The sequence below is a fragment of the Habropoda laboriosa genome, unplaced genomic scaffold (genome assembly GCF_001263275.1).
Source record: "Habropoda laboriosa isolate 0110345459 unplaced genomic scaffold, ASM126327v1 scaffold176, whole genome shotgun sequence".
In the NCBI taxonomy this organism is placed as follows: Eukaryota; Metazoa; Arthropoda; class Insecta; order Hymenoptera; family Apidae; genus Habropoda; species Habropoda laboriosa.
Window position 1 is genome coordinate 480,625 of NW_017100321.1, and position 19,761 is coordinate 500,385.

Sequence of the window (19,761 nt, forward strand, 5' to 3'; positions counted from 1 at the left end):
ATTAGTAATAATTATATTTTTTAATAAAAAATTAATTTTGAACTCTCCTCAATTTTCAATTTATATTACTTTACCAGTAATAAATCATCAGAAACCAGACTATTTATCACTAAAAAATGGAGGTCAAATTTTATGGAAAAATGGGGTCAAACAAGAGAGCGCGTCGTATGTGGAGAGTCAACGTTAAAGAACGCCGTATGAAACGGTGAAAGTGAAACCGTCGAAGCTGGGTTCAGGACCCACGGGATGCTGACTCCATTTGCATTTTTCCTTCCTTTGCTCAAGAATACTTTCCACGTGGTATGACGCAGACACGTCTAACGCAATTTCCTTTGTTGCGATCGTCTGAATGCAAAACTTAAAGGATTTGACCCAATTTGCTGATCGTATAGTCAATAGAGTAGAAAAGAACAGGCGAAGATCGCTCTTGGTAAACAAGAAGAATTCTTTTCAATTTTCCAAGAATAAGAGGTCTGCAAATATTGCATCTTCGGTGAACTGGACCATTAATGACATATCAATTACTAAGAAAATACTTGTTGAATTAATTAAATAATATATCATAGAATCCAGTAATTGAAGAGAGGTTTTAATTTACCATAAAAATGATAATTTCTTTCTTTCAATTGTATCTTTACTTAGAAGCAAGATATCTCTTTGAAAAAGACATTTATTTATTTGAGAGTTCTGATATTGTTCCAAATGTGAGATTTATACGAATTAATATTTAAAGATGTATTACGCATGCGGAATGCTTTCCTTGACATTGGAGAGATGAGTGTTATTGGAGTTATGGTATAGATGCTGTCAAGAAACTCTGGAGACCTTTCAAACCTGTTTCTTCGGTGCCAGGGAGGAATCTTCATTCATAGGAAGAAGATACATCCTGCTTGAGTGTCCTAGACCTTGCACGAGGGTGAAAGTCGAGGTCGAGATCGAGATTGGCTTGTAGATATTTGGGTGTAATCGAGGGAACATAGAGCCACCTGTCTGGAGACTGATATTCGTCCTTCAAGCACGTTAAATGGTCTCTGAAGCATAAAGTTATTTTTGTTCTCTCTTCTTAAACATTTTCTAGTTTTTACTCTAAGTAAAGAAGAGACTTCTTGGAAGTTTAAGTAAAGAAAATATAAAAAAACCTGTACCATTAGAAACAACATTTTCCCGTTTAGATTATTCAACACTGATGATACTTTATAAGGAATTTAAAATTTATTTAACATAGAAACACGATAAGTATCTTTCCATCAGAAAATCTTGAGAAATACAGAGTGTCCCACTTGTAATGTACACCTAAATTATTTCCTCTGCAGTTGAAAATAAGAAACCATGACTAAGAAGATTTAATGTGGTTTGAGGTCGTGTATTTGGACTGAGGATAAAGAAAAAGTCTCCCAAGGTCATCTTGAAGGTCATTCCAATGTCATCCATATTTGTTTCCTACTCAAAGTCATTTCATGACTACAATACCACATTATAAAAAACAGGTGTTAAAAAAAATGACCAATGATCACCAGATGCAGATCCTAAAATTATATAAATTCTTCTTAGTAATTTTTTTCTTATTTTCAATAGTAGTAGAAATAATTTAGATGTTCATTATAAAAATGACACCCTGTATATAGCAATCGTTAAGCGCTCCATAACTAGACACGTATCGAGTCAATTTAAAGTCATAACAGGTACAATTTTCGCAGCTTTATATAACAACTTTTTCCACTGACCGTTCAATTTCTACCACTCTGTTCAAAAAGTTTCAAGACAAACTCGTTCTTCGATTATCACGGTGTGCTGTACAAAGAATTCCTATCAACTGGTCAAACGCTCGATAGACAATACTACATTCGGTTGTCATGAGGCGTTTGCGTGATTCGATTCGCAAAAAACGGCAGGATTTAAATTCCGCTCGCTAACATCACTGAGATCCAACGACGCTACAGAGATTGGAGAAATGATCGCAAGCAATGTGGACTATTTTGAAGATCCATCAAATTGATATTGCTGAATAAATGAATAATTTCTAATTTTTTCTTTTATCCGCTTGGATCTCTTTGAATAAAGCAACACGTTTACCGTTGGAACGTCTCATTTTGCAACAGCTTTTTGACCAAGCGGAGCGTCGAGAGGAACTTTCACGCGACAGGAAGAAATATCTCGCGTCTGGAGAACCTGAACGCCGGATTCTTTTTTTTTTCTCTCTTCTTATTTCCGTGGCCCTGTTCAAACTCGCTGAAATTTTCATACACGCACCGCCGTGTGGAAAGTTACGGCAGACACAACTACTACACAGCCGGTCGATCCAGTTTTCACGCATCCAAGAGCCGGATTCAGCGCATACGTTGCGACAAATCGGCCTCTGTCCCTTTCCATCGTGCCATCTGACCTCGTAATCGTGATTTTCTAAATTGTTCGTCTCTCCTCGATCCAGGTTGATCGCGTTCTTTCACTCCGTGCACGATCTTTCACTCCTCACTGGAATTTTTAACGTACACATTTCGAGAAATATAAAATTGATATAGGTAATCGATATTGGATATTGTACGAAGTGATGTGAAAATAGAGTTGACGTAAAATGAAAGATTTATTGGAGAAAATTGGAACTAGTATTTGTAGGTAAAAAAAAAAGAAGTAAAAATAGAAATTTAGATTATACATATACTTTTTGTATTGTTTAGTAGAGAGTGAATGGTCTGCTTTCGTGTTGGTCATAGATGTTTGCATATAAAACGATTTTTAAGGTTTCATCACCGTGCAAACGTGCAATGTAGAATTCATGATATTGGTATTTTATTCTCTGCCATTTTGCTCGTTGATATGGTCACAATTCATACATAACAATTTTGAAACAAAAGGAAGCTCCCTGTGGATTAAAAAGTGTACTTTTGTTTAGAGATATCAAACCTCATTGTAATTGTACAAGAGATCAACAATCGTGATTTTCTACTAACAGCATGTAATTTACAGACTAGCTAATTATCTCGTCTAACACAAGCTGCACAATTTCAACGTTCAATTTCACTTTCTATTGACGCAGTAAGTTGATTTACACCGGTGTGCAAATGTTCACGTTTCCTTCTGAAAGGGAAAACCAAAAGGAACAAAAAAAAAAAAAAACAGTATTAAAAATGAACACTTTACACGTGCAGTGTTGTTCATAAGTATTAGAACACCCTTTACATTCGTATAGAAAGTATTATATTATTTAAACTGCATTTTGCATTTGTAAAACGATATGTACAGTCGATGGAAGGAATATAGCGGACTTGGATCAGTCTGGTTCTGAGGTGCAGAAATAACGTACAGCCCTGACTGTGGCTACATCAATCATTGTCTCCGCTTAACGAGCGGTTATCCCTTTAATTTACGACTTCACAATATCGCTTCCACCGACTATAATCGTTGTACTACGCAATTCCAAACTGAATAATTTTTTTCCAGTCTCCTAATAATTTTATAACGACTATTTCAAAATCATTACTTTCTAAATTCACAGTCCTAATACTTATGGAAGAAAGTGTATGTTACTCTACACACACCACCTTATCTCCATTCATAATTGTTATATAATCGCTCCAGCAACCTCTCTCATCATCATCTAACGTCGATTTTCTCTTTTTTCCCATTTTTCCCCATTTTTCCACTTTCAGAGACGACGCCTTCCTGCAATTCCTTGTAAAGGACGATAAAGGAGAGCCCGTCTCGTGGTCCCTGTTAAAAGATGTGGGTTTGGTCCAGCAGAAACTCGTGAAAGTAAGATTCCAGCTCGTATTTACCTTTGTAGAGGCATGTGTACACACGAGACCCGTTCACGGATCTCCTGCACGTTCCAGCGGGCGAACGGAGACGAGGACCGTCCCACGGAAGCGATTAGAAAACTTTCTCCATTGGCCGTGACCTCGATCCCCCCGGCGTTTCGGTAACGACGGTGTGGCAGGCTCGATAACGTCAAGTGGCGGACGCCATTACGCTCAGGCGATGATGGCACGCTGGAGGTCGCTGGGGCTGCACCTTTTGATCATCTGCAAAAGACTAATTTTATGTAACTCTCATAGATGGTTTTTGGGAAATTTCACTGATAGAAATGTTCCTCTTTTGTTTTTAAGTAATTTATTGCAATATTGGAATACCATTGAAATAAAATAGAAATTATTCATTTATTCAGCAATATCTGTTTGGTCATCTTCAAAATAATCTCCATTGCTTGCAATATACTTCATTGTGTAGAAAGAATTTATCCTGGAACATTTTCAACAGAATGGTAAAATGACATGGTAATGGTAAGTGATGGAACATGGATGGAATTGATAAAAAGTTAAATGGAAGATGACATGCTGATATTGGTAAATTTCTGATTGGTAAAGTGAAAGGGATGAAATGGTGATAGTAATGGATGTGACTCTGTTTGATGGAAGAGTTGATTGAAGGTTAAAATCAGGGTGAAATGGTGGTATTAATAAAATGGTAATTGTGGATGGAAAACTGTTTACAATTCATAGAGTGAATGACAGAGTGAAAGGTATGAAATGGTATAGTAATAGTACAGTAATCATGCAAGCTTCGTTTTCTATAATAGTAGAGTTTGGATGAGATTTTGATTGAGAATTCTGTGTAAGAATAAAATGGTGGAAAATGAATTATTCGTACATTGTAGAATGAAGGGTACTGTAATATTTTAAGCTAAATTACAATATTAATTTGTATGGAAAATAAATATTATTGCAACGGTAATTATTGCGAAAAGGAAAATTGTTTGCAATTTTAATGTTCGAAAGTTTGACCCTCTGAAAGTGCAAAGCCCGAGGGTAGAGAAGTATAAAGCATGATGAATCGTTTCAGCAGACTGTAATAATATGCACGCGGCATAATGTTGTTAAAGATGCAAGAGGGTCGGTAATGTACTCATAATACGTGTACGAATCTGTCACAGTATAATCAAATATTATTCAATGTGATGAAACGTGACTGACTTGTGAACGTTTCGATACACGTGTATTAGACCGTTCAAGGGGGGGATTGAATAATGTTTCGAATGCACCGTAATCGTTTCGTGACAGGCACATTAATGCAATTCATGCTTATGTGGACGAAAATTAACTTGATAGCATCAACAAGTAATTAGAAGTTCATTAATCTAAGTGATATTATTCAAATACCTAATATCTCGATGAACATAACCTATTATATATATACGAAAGAAATGTTGCATTATAAAATAATAAGATTGACCAACAATAGTGTTCTAACAGTAATCTATTATTCCCACTTAAAGTAGCACATTTCTAACTGTATCTCGTGTAATTTACAACACATTGTGCAATTGGCATTGCAAGCTTGTTCTTTAATATAACCTAATCTCGTAACTATCTGTATCGTGAAATGTCGACCTACACGGGTCAAGATCTTTCCCATGAGAAATGTTTAACGATTATCAAGCGTTACGTATGTGCAATGAAAACACACCTCAATTTTTCAGATGGAAACCTTTTAAAATTCTCATACCTGAAGTTTCTTCTATTTTGCTCTTCTCGATTAATTCACTTGGAAAACTTCCAAATTTTCTTCGTTAATTTCCATGGATAGTTTCATAAAATCTTGGTTTATATAATATTCTCCTCTCAGTATCAAATCCAATGATGTACGTGACGTAGACGAGGATTCTACGTTTGGAAAAATCGCCCTGGTATCAGAAACTCATTGCAAACAAAAGTTTAATGAAAACCATGAATCAGTGAACGACAGAAATCATAGAATCTCGATCGGATGCTTGGAATTCCTGACGAAGAATGAACTTTCCGCAAACAGGGACTCGCGCGTGTAATGGAATGCTAATTGAACGGGGATCCCCGCGATTTTCTTCCGCCCACGACTTCGTCGAGGCCAAGAACGAGTAATATATCGTGTTTGAAACGAGAAACATTTTGTCCCTTCTACTTAAACGGATTTTTTGTTTAAAAGTAAAAAATAATGAAATACTATATTGCATTTGTTTGATAATGTTTTAAACAATAGGTTAAGTTACGTATAACATTGTTGCCATGAAATTCATTCAATTTTATTTATATTTTATCTTAACCTATATCTTTCTGTTAATTAATTAATATTTTCAGGGAGAAATTTCAGACAACCTTTTTCCTTTCCATCAGAAACAACGTATTTGCAACAATATTGCAGAGAAACAGAAACAAAGTAGATAAAACAGGGGAAAGGTCAAACGTCCCTAAAAATCTCCTGTTACCGTACCCCATTACTCCGCACTACTGCCCTCTCTGTTCCCGTAACTGTAGTTTACCGGTGTTTTTCAATTACTCGCGCAACGGGCGCGTGACGCAACGTGAACGCGAATTAAAATTCCAAGTCGAAGGTTTTGCGTATATTACGTGATCCACTTTTGTGATGCGCATTATACGAATTCACCAGTCGAACAACGTAGCTGTAAACTTTTACTGAAAAAGGACGTACCTTCAGCTTGCATCGATTCAATATAGTGGAAGTTAAAGTTTAGCATTGTTACGCGACTGACCTTTATCGTACGCTTGCGTTCCGCTTGTCTGAGTTTCTCACGGGATCGTATACCTTGTGCCGTCTTTCCTACGACGTACAAGTTTTCTTTTAATTTACACGCGTTCGAAGAAAAAGAAGTTTGTTGCCCGTCGATAAATACATGAGATACAGGGAGCTGCAGTTAAGTTAGGTTAGCTGTATGCTTTTTCGCGATTGTGAGGATTTTGCTTACTTTCTATCACGTGCAGCGGCCCGCTGTTGCGTGTGTCGAGGCGGTGCACTGTAATTGTGCAAGGTTGTTTAAAAGGAGTGGATGAAAGTTCATATTTTAAGACTTTCGTGCGTTTGAATAAAAGAAATCATGAAAGTGGATCAATTTTTCTTACGGTATCGCAACATGGACTGCATTACTTCTCCTGTTATCTCGTTTTGTGGGAAATTATAAATGGCACATGTAAGAGCGCTTAAATCTTCATACGAGATTGTAAATGATACCTGAAACATTCAAACTACTTCACTTGTTTGCTTTTTGTTGTACTTGTACTTGTTTGACGTTTCGTAGTTATTGAAGCATCTATGTGTAGTATCAGAAGTAGCTGAATTATTCGACATACTTGTGCATATAAAGTACCCAAATACCTATGATAACTTGATGATATCCAACAGTACCACGATCATAATGCTAGAAGATAATTGGAATACCCGCGATGTACCCGATAATGATTAAATTCATATACTTTCACGTGAAAATAAAATAACTCTCGCAAACTTTTCCACGTACAGATATTTCAACGCTTATATTAATTCCAACGGAAAAAATGCTCTCTCTTGATGTTATCGCGGTAAATTTAGTCGAGCAGCTCGTCACCCGGTCGTTAAGCCACTTATTGGTCATACTTGAAGGATCACCGCTGCGAAGGATGCTCATCGAGCTCGTGAAAGATTTACCCTGACCCACTTCCGGTCAAGTTCATTGCTCATCCACGGCACGTTGGCCTCACCTCGTACTAACGCGTGCCGTTTCTCGATCTTCCCGATTCTTTCTCTACTTCTTTTCTGTCCACCTGTCACCGCCATATCTCGACGCCTACGATCCACTGCTGCCAACGAACCGCGATGATGTCAACTCTGCACTCTGTGTGTTCGGCGTTTGAATCGTAGGAAGCGGCATCATGCAGGGAAACGTCGCTTTTTTACGATGTAACGCGCAAGCAAACTCACCCACGATGTTTGCGTGCCGGAAATGATAGTGTTTGACAAATTTAAACGCGGCGTAATAGAAACGGTCCCCTAATAGAAACGGATACGGACGTGTCTTTTTTTTTCTTTTAGGTGCACGAGTAACGGTACGTGCTGAAAGTCATTCGCGGTTTCGAAAACTGCGTGTCTAACGTAAGGAGGAAATTTGAGGTTATTTTTTATCGATGGTGATTTTAAATATAAATAAGAATACTTCGAATACTTTTTTTGCTATCGAAATATACGAGTAGATCGAAAGGAGACATTTAGAGGAGGACGAATTTCAGGCTTGTTGAGGTAATAGAAATTTTAAGATACGGTGCATCTTGCTCTAGCGGTTAATAATAGAAGCAAAAAATAGCATGGAAATTTTAAGTGGCAGATGGTAACTGAGAAGCGTTAATTTTAGAAAGTATCTTTTCACCGTGACTCATCGCGTTCCTCTATTTTTATCCCGTAATAAATCGAACTGTATCAATCGATTACTTCAAACTTCGGCATGAAGGAACAGCTAATTACAAATATAACATACAAAAATCGACAAAGCCCAGTTTTACTTTTGGCACCTCGTGAATCAGATGGAAACGTTTCGTTCCTCCGGTTAGTATGTGGAGCAGGGCAACTAGAATCTCATTCTTCACGATTCGACGTCGTATTATCAAGGCCATCTGAGAAGAAAAACCTCATCCACGGTTGAACAAAGGAAAACCGAAAAAGGGGCAAATAAAAATTGGAGACCACACGAGAACGTGTATTTTCATAAATTTACACTGACCCACTATAAATTATTCAAGATAACAATGCCTGATGCATCGATAATTTCAATTATCGTTAATTTGAACAGCGTTGTTTTTAATTAAAATAGAGGATAATTAAATCACGTCGCGTGTCTCTTTCAAAGATGTTCGATGTTTTATTCAAAATGTTGGAAACAGGCTTAATGAGCAGCGTTTCTGTGGCGACGCCATTATAACAGGTGTTAAAAACGCGGCATTAAAGATAATTAGCCTAATTGCCGCTCCAGACTGTGGCAGTGCGGTGAACGTGTGTAACACGCATCATTTAAGATAGTTATCGCTTTTAAGTTCATTTAAAACATTGATACACAATCGTTTTAGACAATTGAGGATAATCCGGTTTGACAGAGCATGACTGGTGTAATAATGGAAACTGTAATGTAATTAAATGAAACATCTCTGTAATTCGTGTTCAAGTGGTTAACGTTCCTGCATGCTATAATTCCATGACTGTGCTTCGTTATTACCTAAACGATTCCTCCCGTATGCCTTTCCTAATTTCTCCTGCTGGTACATATTAATCGGAATCTAGGGCAGGAGTGTTAATCGTGACGTTGGATATTTTTGAGGTTAGGATCACAGGTTCAACATTGTCAAGTGATCTGAAGAATTTTTCCTTTGGAAAATTTGTAAGTTAAGGTTAGATTGTACATATTCTATGCGTCGAAATTTCTAATCTGAGAATTAAGAATATTTATGGATTTTTAGTGCAAAGTGGAATTGAACCGTGAATGATCAGACATCGTGTGTGAAAAAAATGTTATTTCTCGAAGGAAATATAACATAAAATAGTCTTTATTACGTTTTGAATTTCTTGAAAAATGTAATTTCCTTTGGAAGTAATTAATTTTCTGAAGTGATATTTACACTTCCACGAAGACATCGTCCGAACGAAAGAAATAAAGCTTGCTACGTGAGACGGATCGCTGTCATAATTGTTTGGCATTACAGCGCGCCAATTACATTACACAGTTAGTAGGATCATTAAGACTGTGAACGGGTCGCATCGATTCACTCGCGTTGCTCGCCCCCCAGGCAACGTTGTCCTCAAGAGAGCCTGGGGCGAATTCAGAAAAAGATTGAGTCAATTCTTTTGAGAATTTTCCATTTTCTCCTGGGAAAACAGGAGTTTCCTTGATAATTTCATTGCCTCCGAGTGTTTCAGCAAAGTGGTCGCAAATTGTGTTCCCCCTTTTTTTTTTTACGTTCACGACGAAGGTTGCCGATAACGAAGAAAATGGAAGTTCCGCGAAATGCACGGCAACATTGAACGGAAAGGGGCAGATTGCTGCAATTTATAAAAGATCATCCTGTGGTGCGTGATGTTTGCACAAACGCGAGGATATTTCTTGTGCAATTGTAACAAAATGGACAATGATGAATATTCTTCTTGTGACAAAGCATGATGAAGAAAGGAAGAATTGAGAATTGTTTTTTTTTTGAGGACTATAATTGTTGGACATTAATCTTAATATGTGATTTTTATTATGTTATTTGTGGATGAAGAATTATTTGGATCAGTGTTAATTTAGGAATAATTTAGATGTAATAATAAAATTGATTTTGACTGTTTATTTAATACTGTTATATAAAATGAAGTAGTAAATACAATTTCTAGACCACTTTTTATAAAACATGTGTTTCTAAATGTACAGTAACAAATTCTAGGTGTTTGAAGCTTGTATAAAAGAAGCAATAAAAAGAAGTATTTAACTAAAACCTTATTTAGAAGAAATATAAAGGAGTATTTAATCAGGACTTTCTTTAAAAGAAGTATAAAGAAGTACATTTCTTAGAACCTTATATGGAAGAAATATAAAGAAGTAATTAATTAGAACCTTATACAGAAGGCAGAAGTAAATATTTGTTCAAGACCTTACATGGAAAAAATTTGAAACACTTACTCAGGGCCCTATGTAGAAGAAGTACAAAAAACTACCTACTTATTCATAACTTTCTGCACAAAAAATACAAAGAATTCCTTAACTACATCATTGTACTGAGGAAATGTAAAGATGTACTTATGAAACCAATACTTTTTTCAAAAGGAAAATGAATTTTAAAACGAAAAAAAGCTTCTAACACGAGGATACAGTATCAATGATCAAACCGAGCTACAGGACAGAGAGCAGACCAGTCGGCGTGGCCAGGGAAAGGAGTTCTCAGGACAGTAGAAACACGGCTGATACGAAGGTGGATTATTAAAGTAATTACACAGAAAGAGGCAGCGCACGAGGGGGCTGGCTGTCGATCCTGACGTCGAGACGACGATGTTGTCACCGACAATTGAAAAATCCATTGTCTTCGCGATCAATTAGCCTCGTGACGGCAATCTCCTCTATTTCTGGTACTTAGGAGAATCCTCCGGAGGAAACCGCACTCGCGGATGAAGGAATAGAGTCAAAAGGGAAAGGTCGAACACAATGCTCAACGATAGTTGCAATTTTGTGCAATCGTAACTGGGCTTTCTAATATAAAGAAGAGGAGGAAACGCGGCTAGTTTACCAGGCTGGTGCCTCATGTCGTTTCCGCATGTCGTCGCGGAAATGCCGTCATGAAAATTAGCCTGAAAGGATGTCGCTTCCTTTCTGATTTCGTAGAGAACGTATTTCGCTTTCGTTTGCGAGTTGCGAGTTCGTTATAAATAATTAGAGAGAGAATAATTACAATCCTCAGAAATTAGAATTTCTTTTCTAATTACAGTTAAGAGTGAAAAAGCAAAATAAAGAATTGCGAAGGATTTGCTGCTTTAATTTCAGACGAATGTTAATTTTCACTTTTAAGGCGGAGGAGAAAATATCTTTGTCTCCCTTAAGGCTGTATCGCAAGGGCACCCGTCGATCGATCGCCCTGCAACAATATAAACGGTCGAGGGTGAAAGTAAGAGAAATTTACGATTCGTTTTATTAATATTTATCCTCGTAAGAAGAATCGTGGAACTTTCTAAGTAACAGACCTTCCCTTGGAACCTCGAACTATTAAAACGATTCGCGAACGTATGTATCGTTCGTTACTATGTGTAATCGAGGATCGTAAGTGATTCGCTACTTTCTAAATTCTTGTACGTTTTGCGGTTAATAAGCGCTCGTCACGTAGTATATACCACGTTTTGTGGGAGACGATTTAAATACGCTCGACAATGGAGCCTTCTTTGTTGCATGATCATTGTTATGGCATTGTGTTTACGGGATCACGTAGTACTACGGTTTGTAGAAAACTTGCAGACACTTAACAATGGAGTATGAACTTCTTTGTTGAATGTTAATTGTTATTGCGTTAGGTTATGACGTATAGGTTAATTTAGGTTTCTGGGATTACGTATTACTGCTATAAAATACGACGTAAATTCCTGACAATGGAACGTAATACTTTTTTTATTGTATGGTAATATAACTACCTTTATTAGCGATCAATTAAAAAGTTAGGTTAGGTTAGATTACAGTGCTAAGTTATTTTGTCTAGCACCTAATTAAGTTATATTTCTAGTGTCTAAAGTACAATGTGAAAATATAGCTTTGTTCACAACAACACAACAATTCGATAATCACATAGTACCACGTTAACATTATGTAGCAACATAATTACGAATCGCGTGCTCATACAAACGTACATTTAAGTTGCTAATACCATTACTGCTCTCAGCAATTACTATTACTTCGTCACATTAAAATAAACGACTCGTACAGACGCTTTTCGATTGCATTAAAATTTCTAATTACGTTGCAGCTTTCCATTTAACCAATTTAACATCGCGACAACAATATCTGCATACAATAATCCATTATATTTTATAGTGCAATATTACTGAAATTTTAACATCCAAATATGAATAGAATTTATTTCGAAATAAAATGAAAATTTCTCGAACAACGAAAATCTTCGATAGAGCATAACTGCAATGAATGTAAATGAGGTGTGTGCGATAGACAGATCTCGGGTATCTAGGCCTGCCGGACCGGCGGTATCTTTTCCCTTTCACCGGTGTGCCGCGCGCAGAAAAATCCGTTTTCGCCGTGTGCCTTGACTCGTTTACGTACATACACTTACGTTTCCAAGTGTGCACGATCGCGGTTTTCCGCGCGTTAATACGGTCACGTATACACGCGGTTCCATGTGTCACGTAAACAGAGGAATGACGGAATCTAAAAGAATCCTATTCCGTGGGTGTTCCTTGCGTTTCTTAGATTTACAAAGTGGCACGAAGAAAGAGTTTTATTTGAAATTTACGAGTGAAACTTTCCTTTCAATATATGGTGTTCGTTTGCATAAAAATTAGAATTTGTAATTTGAGATTTGTATTTTAGGTTAAGTAGAGTTAAGTTTCCGCCGATCAATTGCAATTTTGTTTCATAACCAATAAAATGCGAATGTAACAGGTGTTGTATAAAATCTTTCACAGTTCTAGTTATTATAACTTGTATTTAATACAAAAGCTTTAAATACAAATTTTAACCCAATTTCGAATTTACTATAATAACAATAACCGTAGTTCGAAACCGTAACACTGACTGAACTGAAGCAGAGCCCAACTTTCGTATGTTCTGTCAGACAAGAGTCGACTGTATATGGAGTCCACAGAGCAGAAAGTGAACGTAGTGATGAATAATGCTTCGACAGGCAACTACCAAGGGGATTGATTTAGAACCGAATAACAAGAGTCCTTGAATTTCACCCTCTCACTGTTTCCATCGTGGAAAATTACACAGTCTTTACCTTTTCCCATTCGACAAATATCATCTCTTAAAATCGCTTGATCTAAAATTCAAACTATTCCACAGTAATTACCCTTGGAAGGAACACTTGCAATTTATACCCATTGAAGAAGGTGCAACGCACGTTACAGATTACAAAATATGCACGAGACAATGTACGAAGGATGACACGTTATCTGGCGCTATTCAACAGAGAGGGCAGGTGTTTTCAGCGGGTCGAACCGCTCAAGTACGTGGGAGCAGAATGGCTCTGGAGCCGTGTAATCATCAGCACGCCGTGTATCCGGGCATTGAATTCGAGGATTCGCCTCGGCCTCCTTCGGATCCTCCTCATTGTACGCCGCTTCGAACGCTTATCTTTCGCAAGACGAACGAAGAGGATCCGATCATCATCGAGAAACGATCAAACGTGTAATCGATTCCATACGGATAACACCTGGTTTTGCAATCTTCTACTATTATAAAACATAATATTTTTCCAGGGTTTCCTAAGGTTTCTTTGAAACTAAGTGAGAAAAAAGTGGGATTAGAATTATTTGATTATAGAGAAGACCGATAATGGTGTTGAGTTGTTCGTACTTTGTATTCCTTTTTTGTGGTTAAATGTCGAATGGTGAAATACTTTTCTTTTATCTGACAGAAGATGGTTTTTGCCAGGAGAGCCAATAAAACCGGTGATATGACAGTTTTGAAACAAGGGCACCGGAGAACTGCTTTAGTCCGTGGCGTGGGACAGGATGGAAAAAACCGATAATGACGTCTGTAGTGAGGTGACGCCAATGCATTTCCTGACAATGCACAGCGAGACGTGATCTCCAGGCTATGTCCAGTTTTTCTGGTCGTTCTGCTCCGACTGATTGCTGTTTGACTTTGTGGCTAATGTTAGAGGAATTTCTACACCGCGTTTGATATATATTAAAAGATATCGTATCTTGAATGCTGCAAAAAGCATTTCAAAAATTACTTTTCTAACCTTTTTGTTACAGTAGGAGATAAGAGCTTGCCTGGTAGGAGACTTAAATGATCTTTATCATTGTGAATAAAATAGGGTGAATAAAATAGGTGTGAAATTATTATACTTTTTTTATCTTCTTTATCTTCGTTTCATCACTTACATTTTTATATTATTTGTCCATAGAGGTAAATACACAGTGAATATACTAAATATAATTACCTTTTCTTGTATTCATTTTGTAATGTACACTCTTATATCATTTATAAACAATTTATTCTAATGGAAAAAAGCAAAACTATTTCCTTAATTACCTAAAATCCATCACCCATCAAATATTTTCAATTCAGATCATATCAATCTCACTCTACTGCTCCCGCAACAAACATTCAACTCTACCCACATGTATACTAATTCCTCCGTTTCCCGATGGCACTATCGTTTTACCATCAGTAACCGCATACCATTACGTTTATGCGAATAATACGATCCGTAAACGCCAATCCGCCAGTTAAAATGGGAAAAGTTATACAATTAGCGTAATAACAGCAACGATATTCCGTTGAGCGTAATGGTAGGTTAGCTGTGTAGCAGACGATGTTCCACCGTTATATAACTCTTCTATTAATGTCCATTAAGTTCGAGTCGAGTTGTCATTGCGGACTTGCTTCAAATAGAAGTGTCTCGTGCGACAGTTTTTCCTTCCTGGCTTGGGGAATCATAGTGCATGCACACACAAGCCGCGAGCCGACCAAGTGACTGACCCACGATTCCTATCGTAGGTTGCATAACCATCATGCCACCGTATACACAGTATAAGCGAGCCACCTCTCACTTCTCTCGATCCTGTCTCGTTCAAGCTGACGTTCGTACTTCGTACCCTGAATCTTGCTTCGATTTCGTTCACAGACTGTATGACCTATGGCAGAGTGTTGCATATGGTTAGATTTCGGTGATATGGAAATTCCTTGTAAATGGAGAAACAGTGGAATAGGAAATGTGTATAAAATTTTTATTCTTACTTTTCTATTTTTTACCAATGCCAACGAAACGACAGAAAACAGACATGTTGAAAAGATATTCGGTAGCTCGTCGAGGTACAATTACGGAAACAGTCGTTAAGCTTTTAGTACGCCGGCAAGAGAGAAGAGCACTCTCAAGAGCAGAGTCATAATTCGACGTGGTTAAATACCAGCCAGGAAAATTCACCAACGACCGGTTTATTGGATTCGAAGCGTAGAAACGTTCTTCGAACTTCTAGAGCAGAAAAGAAAAGTCAGACTATATACGTTTGACTATAGCAGTTGAACGCTGCCTATGGAAACTTTACTACGGCCATCTTATTAATTTCTAATTACGCGCGAAAACACCGTTTAGAGAAACAATAAAATGCCGAGTGTTTTTCGAACCTGTATCTTTCGCAGTTTCTTCCATATTTGACGTATCCGCGTCATGGAAACCTACTTTCTAGGTTAACTTGACCTTTCACCTATTTCAGATTTTTTAAGTCTTCGTTTTCTACGTATAATTAATAGAACTGAACGGTACGCGGGTATTTTTATCGGGGTGACTTTTTCATCACTTCGAAGGGAATTGACGAATCGGCGGCCATTAGCAGCGTCTTCCTGATCGACGAGCGCGTCGATAGGAATCGATCGGTGCGAGGAATCGCTCGACGGTGTTTCGTGGTCTATTAGATTGCAACGTTTGATCGATGGGTTGCATCGAACACGCTTCGTGTGCAAAACGTATGGCTCGTGCGCCATGGAACGTGCTCGAGTTCTGAGTCCGCACGATTGTGCAAAGGTGAACCACCGTGAGTGCTTACTAACCTTCCTCTCTCGTCTGTGCAAGCAACTTCTCCAAAAGGAAATGTTTCTTTTTTTCACCTTTTTTTTTTTAAGAGGATGACGATGGTCGTTCTCTTTTTATGGTTTAAGTATTTGATGATAGCTGTTGAGAATTCTCATTCTTGAAGGAAAGGGAAATTGTGGATGTAATTAAATAAATTATATACATATTTGTATCAATTTCTTTTATTATCAAGTTTTTATATACACTGTTATCATACAATGCTGTTATATGGATTTGAAGGCATAGTAACTTCAATTGTTTCCAAGATTTTCATATCACTGTGCATCACCTAACTTTTATGAATAAGCTATGAACAAAGCATAGTGACAGAACTACAGTAATCAATCAATTGAAGTACTTCAAAGGAACAATCCATCTCTTCTTTACCCTCACCTCTTCACAAAGCATAGCCTAACAAGGTAGCATGATCAAACAGATATATCTACATCTACTTCATCAAAGCACAGGATCATCTTCTATATAACATCAGTTCTAACTAACTACTGTAGGACTTAAGGAAATTGCTTTTACTAGTCATAATCTTGAACAATAGTCATCTATTTAGTATTGCACATCAGTAACCTTCATTCATTACACAACTCAATTTATTAGACATAATACACCCACACAATTTAACCAACCAGAAATCATACACAAACTGTACCTCATTTATAACCTCAAAATAAAAACCATCCAAACTTCACACAACTACCCTCAATTTCTCATACTACATTCCACCACTGATGATCTCAAAGCAACAGTCGTCCATTAACCTCAATCTTTCACACAGCATTCCCTCCGCACAACCTAACCAAACAAAACAAAAAAGGAACATTAACAAATTACTCTCCATCGAATCCATAGTTGTTAAAACAAAAATCTCTACTGTATTAAGTGCTCTCACCAATGGTTCGTTGAATTTCTCTAAGAAAAATGCGTCGCTTTCGGAGCAGCGGCGGAACGAGGGAAGGATTCGTGGTGGCCGGTATCGTTGGTGGAAAAAGATACCTGGAATTGTCTCGGATATACCGGTTCGACGGGCCAATCGAACGAGAGGCTTTCTCCTGGATCACTCCTTTGCACCGTACCTCCTCTATTCTCTGGTGGGGATATCTATATAGCCTGTCCATTCCTGGCGAGCCCCTTCAAACTGTTCGTGTTCCTATGCCCGTGCGCGCCAACTCGATCTATCGATTAATTGACAAAATCGATATTTATTATACAGTATATACATATACATATAGACGGTGTGTAATAATTTCGTATCTCGTTAGAAAACGTGACATTCTTCAAAGGGAGAAGAATTGAAGAAAAAGAAGAGAAGGAAGAGAGTGGTGAAGAGAGAGAGGAAGGGGTACGAGGGACATGGCTCGATCGTGGTGCGTTGTGAGAGAGTGCAACCGAGACGAACAGTAACGAGCGAAACGTAGCCGAGTTTAGCGAGCTTTTCGTACCGAGGCGGAAGTCCGCGAGCCAGCCACTGTCTTGGCCGTCCCTGCTGGGACCCGGCATCACCCTGCGCCATGGTGAGTGCTCGTACAGATTTACATTATGGCGCGTTTACAATAATTCAAAAGATCGTTCGTCACCGCGTTTTTCGTTTTTTTCGTTCCTTTATAGAATTGAATTGGGATAAGGTGGATATGTTCGATTTTTTCTACGATCTTTCTGTAGATTGTTTTTCTTGTTTAATAATTTAGTTTGAATTGTAGCTGAGTTCAAATTTAGCTGGTGTCTGGTATTACGTCAGATTTGTATTTTACGAATCAAGGTATAGGATTTCATACTAAAAATAAGAAGTATATTTTTTTATTAGTTCTTTCGAAGACAGTCTTGTTCTATACATATAGTGAATATTCACCTTGTTGATTTTCAAACGAAAAGATCGAAGAGTGCAAAAATAGCATTTACTTTTGAATAGAAAAATGTAATTCTCCAAGTGTCAAAAATACGGGGATGAGGAAAATTAGTGAAGAATTTTGTATAAATGACCAGAAATTACTCGGGATATTGGCCACCGATTCCGGTTCTGGACTTTCTATCGCTAATTCGATTAGTAGAATGACTTACGCCCACGCGTGTATAGAATAAAGGAGCCAAACACTGGAAAGTAGCGTTCTTCAATATTACTAATCCGTGTACGTTAATGAGAAAAGACCGTGTCATCCATTAGTGTCACTTGGAAATCAATTTACTTCAAACAACATTGCTTGTACAATCTACTTAAAACCTACTTATCTACACCTTCGTACTTGCAAACTTTAAAAACAACCTTCGCGATAATTACCAAACTAACCTATAAAAATTAGAAAAATTTCAAATTCAATCTTATCAAAAAAAAAAATTAACCATCCTTCTCTGTCAATGTTTTAAACATGTGCAAAATAAACGATTGCAAAATAGAGACTGGACAAATAGGCTGAAGAAATTGCGCAAAAGATCCGCTTGCCGTAAAAAGGAAAAAAAAAAGAGAAGCAACGGAATGTTTTTTTTTCTCTGAAAAAGGGACAAGATGTTTTCGAATGCTGAAAGAAGCATAAAAAAAGGGGGTTTTCCTTGGAATACGAAAATGGAAAAAGGCTGTGTCGAGATGCAGGATCGGGTAATAGGCAAAATCGAAGCTGGTGCTCTGCTATTCGCCGGCGGGAAGGAAATGGGGGTCAGTGTGTGAACAGCTTCGCTCCTTATGTCGCAATTGAAGAGGTCGCCGACCGTCTTCCTTCCTCTTTCGATCACGTTGCCATGCTTCTCTTTCTCCTTTCTTTTTTTCACCCGCTCGCATGTTTTATTTCCGCGAAAAATTGGATCCTAGCCAAATTTTCCCTCCGCCAACGGTCTCTTTGATAACGAACGCGAATGTTTGCACCTTTCTTTTTAGTATTCTTCTCTTTTACAATATGTTCATTTTGATATTTCTTTATTTATCACCTAAATAAAACAGCACGATTTTTTTTTTTTTTTAGTTTCTTGATAATATCGATAATGTTCTGCAAGAAAGAGTATCAGAATTTCTTTTTTTTTTTAATAATTCAGACGTAATTATTTTCACGCTTTAAGCGTGAAATACATGATATCAACAAAGCGTTAAAGTAACAGAAATTAAGCTAATATTAATCGTAGAATTATCATTTCAATGGAACACTTTTTACTTGTGTAAAGCTGATAGTAAATCAGTTTCTACTTTCTGATTAGAATTTACAACCATCGGTTTTCACTTTTAACAAGACTTCTACATTCACTCTTGTTAACTTTTACTTCGTCACTTTTCTTAATATTGAAATTAAAATTGAACAAAAGAGAGAAAGAAAGAACAGTCCATAATTACCGTACACTGTACGTGTTCTTTTGCATTAAAGGAATAACACGTGATTTTGAGGTTAGGTTTGCACGTTGATAAAATAACGGGTGATTTTAGGACGTTTAGCTTCGTTTAAGCAGAATTAGACCAGAGGAGAAAGAAATTCTAAGGGAAACGAGTTGTCAACCAGACAGAACTCAGACTCTTTTGTCACCAAAGTGCTCCCAGCAGGGGTTGAAACCTTCCAGGAAAGAAAAAAAAAAAAACACTATTCTCGCGTAAGGGCGAAGAATGAAGAAGAAAAGAATCGGGGAATTCCAGAGCTATTTTAACAGAGAGTGACCCACGAGGGAATCCAATAGCGACACGAATTCCTTATTCTGTTGCTAATTGCCTTGTCACGAGGAG